This window comes from Oryctolagus cuniculus, chromosome 4, assembly GCF_051225735.1.
Source record: "Oryctolagus cuniculus isolate XC-2025 breed Fujian yellow rabbit chromosome 4, ASM5122573v1, whole genome shotgun sequence".
In the NCBI taxonomy this organism is placed as follows: Eukaryota; Metazoa; Chordata; class Mammalia; order Lagomorpha; family Leporidae; genus Oryctolagus; species Oryctolagus cuniculus.
The window spans coordinates 145,878,566-145,884,682 of NC_142870.1; positions in this window are offsets into that span (position 1 = coordinate 145,878,566).

Genomic DNA, 6,117 nt, shown 5'->3' on the forward strand with positions numbered 1-6,117 from the left:
TGCTTGGAGGTGAGCCACCTCCTCCCTCTTTTATCACTCGGAGCTGCGTGTGTTTGGTTACAAACACCCTGATAATGTCCTTGTTGGTCTCCCACAAGAGAAAGAACAGAAACCACCCTCCCAGTGCTGGAGATGCAGTCATTCCGTGTCCAGATACACAGGCACACAGCTATCCACCCTCTTAGTGGCCTGCGATGAAGATCTCACTGGCCACGGTACAAGGGCGATGGCCTTTATAAAATAATATCCGTGCTCCTATCATTTAACTCAGCTCAGATAACAGCCAGCGTCGTTTCTTGGGGCCCTCCCCCTGTAGCAATCTGCATCGGATTTCAAACAAGTCTGCCACCCTGCCCTACTGGTGAGATAAGACTGAAAGTATCCGATGGCATATTAAATGGTGTCGCGTTTTTCATATCACTCCTACAAATGAGATAACAGCTGCAGGGTGGTGTGTTTCGCTCCTGGCAGAACTCCCAAGCCTTGTGTTGCTGGAATGAATCTCACAGTTGCTAGGGTCACATTCCAGCAGAGGCTGGGCAGGCTACCCTCCCCTAGGTCCATCTTCCCCTCCTGCTTGGGGTGAATTAATTGGGAACAAATCCCTTCATTCCCGACAGGATTTGGGCTTCATGTGAAGCTATATGAGGGTACTTCAAAAAGTTTGTGGAAAAAGAGTTGAAAGGCAAGTTTATTTTGGTGCAAAAAAAATTTGAAAAACATGCATTTGTTTCTCAATATGCATTTTTCATGAAATTTCCAAAGTTGCCTCATATAAAGGAGATAATCTGTAAATTTCAACTATGAAATCCCTCTTTTTTATGATTTTTCTCATAAGCTGGTGTCAGGTATCACCAATAATATTGTTATTTAATGCTTTCCTTTAAACTACTTTCAATTTTAATTACCTAATCTTATTTTAACAGATACTAATGATGAAATCACAAGACTGTTATGCTAATTTGATTTTTAAAAAAGATTTATTTATTTATTTCAAAGACAGAGTTACACAGAGAGAGAAGGAGAGGCAGAGAGAGAGAGAGAGAGGACTTCCATCTGCAGGGTTCACCCCCCAGATGGCCACAATGACCAAAGCTGGGCCAATCCGAAGCCAGGAGCCAGGAGCCTCCTCCGGGTCTCCCATGTGAGTGCAGGGGCCCAAGGACTTGGGCCATCCTCCACTGCCTTCCCAGGCCATAGTAGAGAGCTGGATGGGAAGTGGAGCAGCTGGGACTCGAACTGGTGCCCATATGGGATGCTGACACTGCAGGCAGCAGCTTTACCCGCTACGCCACAGCGCCAGCTCCACCGATTTGATTTTATTACATTCACTGGGCATGAAAATAAGCATCTACCTGTCAATACATTTTTCTATGCACCATCTAAAATATTTTGGTGATACTCACTGGTATTTCTGTTTGAGGGGTGCAGTTGGAGTAGTTGTCCCTAGGCATCCCTGATGGTGCAGATCAGTTGTGAGTGGCTGATCCTCTGCCTGAGGAGCATAGAGAGAAAGATCTATGCAGACAAAAGAATTCAGAGAGATGTTGGAGGGAGGTGAGGCGCCTTCCTGTCCGAGGCACCATCACCTCCTGGCTGAATTTAGGTGAGCTGAGGACGCCTTGCCTATCACCTTTCTCTGAGGGTTCTGAGACGGGAGCCTGCCCCGGCCTTCCAGGAGGCCCTGAGCCACGACACATGTTCAGCATCTTCCAGGCTGCTCTGGGCCCTTCTTGCTCGCTCCCTGCTCTTCCTGGGCTGGGGTCTGACCCGCGTCAGGAACAGGAGGTAAGGACAGTACGAGGAGGCAAGTGCCAAGGGTGGAAGAGTTAGACTTCCTGTCAAGACTGCTTTGTCCAAGAAAAGCGACCTGATTACCAAAGAGTTTTAAATGCACCACTGCAAAACAAAACAGACCAAAAAGCCAATTAGATGAATGAGACTGAGAGGTAAGGGCCGGAAAGCACTAATTTAGAGGTAGCGGAGGCCCTGGACAGCTGTCAGAGAAACTCCTGCTTTCAGTTTCTCTAGGTGCCTGTAATCCCAGGGCTTCTTCCTAGGATAGCAGTAACCCCTTCCATGCCAGGCTCCAGCGCCATGCATCCTGGAAAAGCACCGTCAGACTGCATGGTAAAGACCCAGCCTGCTCAGGTCAGTCCTGTCGTACGGCCAGGCTGGCAACCTCTGAGCCACTCTCCCAAACACAGCCCCAAGAGCTGGAGAAGGCCCCTGTGGACGTGGGGCCCCTTCTCTCCACGAGCAGGGTGGATGTGCAGCTGTGCGGGCCCCGTGGAAGGTTGGTAGGTGGATGGACGGGAAGGAGTTAATCTCCAAACCCAGCATGATTTAGTTGTGGGCCTGCCAAGCATGCAGGCTGAGCATGTGGGAGCATCACCAGGGAGCGGTTAATCAGACATCAGTGTCCAGGTGTGTGGATGGCCTGACTGGTGACCAAAGATTGAACCAAATGTCTGAGAGCAGTTCATGTGTTCAGGTTCCAGGCCCACGAGAGGGAACAATCCACCCCCCTCCATCCTTTAATCCATGTTCATTGCTTACAACGATATGCACAAATCAGTAGGGGCGGGTTTTTGTACTCTGGTTGGATAAGAGGCAAGACATCCATAGTGTTTTGTAGATAGTATTTGTCTGGTCATTCAGCATCAATCAGCCCAGGGTTGCCCCTCATTGCTCCAAATTAACTTTTGCCATCATCTTGCATATCCGTGAAATCTGATTTCCACAAGGCTGCTGCATGCCACATTCCCCTAAAACCCGTGATCACACCTGTGCCCAGGGGCCACCTCGCTGAGCAGCCTTGCTGTCCTTGTGTCTCGTTCCCTTCCGCTTCCTTCCTGTTAGTAGAAAAGGGGAAAGCAATTATTCCGAGTTTACACCTTTAGTAAAATAGAATAGTCTTCTTTTTGATTTCTTAAGCTCCAATTGCTCTTCTTTCTCTGCCACCTTAAAGAAAGAAAAAAGGGAGGAAGGAGGAAGGGAAGAAGGAGTGAAGAAAGGAAGACAAAGAAATTATTGCTTTTCACCAGGATTGCGCATTTTCCCAATGAAGAACCATCTGGACGCTCCTATGTAACGTATCTCCTTGTAAAAGTAATAGAACCACATACAGAAAAGTTGGAAAAGAAAAAACCCACAGAATACTTACAGCACAACAGAATTGCTCTTAGCCTGTTGGTGTATTTGCTGCTACTCCTGTTATTCCCCTTTCTAACACACTCTGAAATCTAATTGCAATCATACTCAATATACAAGCTTTCCTATTACTTTTTTCATGTAATATTCAGCCATAAGCATGTTTTTCATGGTGCTTTCATGACCTCATGACCTTTGTAACCATATATATATATATATATATATACGTGTATATATATATATACTTATACACACACATAAAATTTATTTTGAAAGAGAGGGAAGGAGGGAGGGAGAGAGAGAGAGAGAGAGAAAATCTTCCATTCACTGGACCATTCCCCAAATGCTTACAACAGCTGAGGCTTGGCCAGACCAAAGCCAAGAACCTGGAAATCAATCCGGGTCTCCCACAGGGATGACAGGGACCCAAGTACTTGAGCCATCATCTTCTACTTCATAGGGAGGTGGAAGGTGGAACTGGAGGAGGAGCTGGGATATGGACCCAGGCACTCTAAAGTGGGTGGGCTTCCTAAGTAGCATCTTAACCAGTGTACCAAATACCTACTCCTATGACCTCAGTTTTAATGACTGCACAATGTTTCCTCTAGTGAAAATGTAGTAATTCACATAACCACTCCTTGATTGCTTTTGTATTTAGATTGATTGCAATTTGAAAATTTACACTCTGTCACTTAAATGATACTGTGAAATCAAATGATCCTACCCACTGTTTTGGCATTATTTTTGTTAGGTTCTGCTTCTAGAAGTAAGATGACCAGAGACCATGGATGTTTTCAGGTGCCCCGATTCCAAATTTAAAGTTGGGTTCTAAAGGCATTTGCACTCAACGTGTCCTCACCAGCCACACTGGTGGGCCCATTCCACCATGCCTCACTGGGCTTCTCCCCCTTGGATGCCTCCTCTCACACAGACATGCTTCTCACATCCCTCATGGAGGAGAGGGAAACTCTCCGCATAGATTTCTTATCATTTGTTCCCACCATGAAGCCAAAGAAACTTTCTCTACTCTATTTATGTTGCTGTTGGTCTCCATGCTGTAAGAGATGATGGTCTTTATTCCTTTGCCACAGCTGCTGTTTGGTAAATGCTAATGGTAGGAAGTTATTGATGAACCGACTGTTTGTGGGCCCATGAGGACCTCTGAGGACTCAGGAGGGCGATTTGGAAAGTGGATTCCCACAACTGATGGTGTCCTATTGCCTATAATGTATCCAAGAAAAAACACGGAATGGTTGAGTGCATATATGTATTAGCCACTGCACAAGGCATGATGGGATACAGAGGTAAATACCACTACTGAGGGGCTTACAGCCTGCTGGGGAAATGAAAGGTTTACAAATAACTGCTATAGAGACTGAGGGAGGACCATAAGGAATCAAGATTGCCAGAAGAAGCCAACAGTCTAAGACCCTCACAGAGGACTGCATACCAGGCTCCATGTTTCAAGCTTCTTTTTGGTAGAATCAAGGTGCTGGGGAGGACAGAGCAGGGAGTCCACTGTGATGGCTTCAGGGAAATAAGATTAATTCTGGGTGCAGGGTAAGATAAGATCCTGTGTAGAGAAATTTGAATACAGTGTTTTTGTACCCACGGATCATTTTTTGATGGGGTGTGCACTCTGCAATTCCTCTGTAATTCCAAAGGCTGAAGAAGTGTTGTGCGTGCACACCCCAGGAAGGTTTCTGACCCAAGAGTGGGTTTACAATGAATGGCAAGTATCATAGTTAGATTAGGTAGTAGATGACAGGAGTGAGCTACTGTTGTATATAGGCACACAGTGAAGTCTGGGTCCTTATGTCTTATTATACAATCTATCTCTTCTTTTACTTGTCTCTTACAGAGTAGTGACCATGGTAGAATATTACAGTGGGCAGTGTCTTCAATCACTTTGGAAGACTTTCATAACATAGACCATGTTGGTTGACTTGGTCACTCACACACACACCTTTAACTCAAATAATGCTGGATAAAAACAGAACCAGCAACATTTGCTGAAGTTGAAAAGGAAAGAAACGAAGATGAAACTGTGAGGGAGTGAGTAAGGGACACTCAAGCAGTGGATTCCTGGGGCCTTGGATTCCACTGGCAGCTGGGGCTCGGCTTGTAATGGCCACATGAAGACCAACTATGTGGCCTCCAGACCACAAGTGACACAGGGAGGAGAAACCCTATGTAAAGTCCGAAAACTCGGAGAAACTGCCTCATTCATAAAAGGCAGCTTGGAAAATAGCACCCATTGGCCGATTGCACCCATAGCAACATGAAAGCTTGCCATTTGTCCACAGCCCTAGGTAGAAAGAAAAAAAAAATCTAAAGAACTGAATTCCAAGACTTGATCTATGTAGAGCTATGTATTCCAAATTTATACTACCTCTCTGGCATGGGATATTCAAGCTGAGAATTTATCATAACTTGGTCAAGGACCACTGAAACCTTACCTGTTCCAGTATAAGCAAATATAAAACCTCTCAGCAGGAGTCCTTTTGCAATCCAGGGGACATAGAATTCCGCAGACGTTAACATCCCTGATGAAGAGGGACTTACAATGGAAAACAGACAAACCTCATGAATCAACCCACCACGCATCAGGGACAGGAGACAACACAGACAGAAATTCCCATCCATTAGATAGGATTGTCAAATGGCAAAGCTGTACCAGAGAACAATTTAGGAATACCTGGTACATTTGAAGATAGGCAAACTCCATGGCTCAGCAAGCTCCTATAAGGGTATATGCCCTAGAGAATTCCATTATCTGTATATTAGAAGGTAAGGATGCTCCCCGTCCCATTGTTTATAAAAAATATAATGATAATCAAAACCCCTAAAGTGTGTCAGAATGGGAACTGTGATTTAGTCATATAGTAGAATGTTATCAAGTCATTAAAATGAATGAACATATTCAAATGTATAAATCTTAAAAACATGATGTTGAGTGAGAAA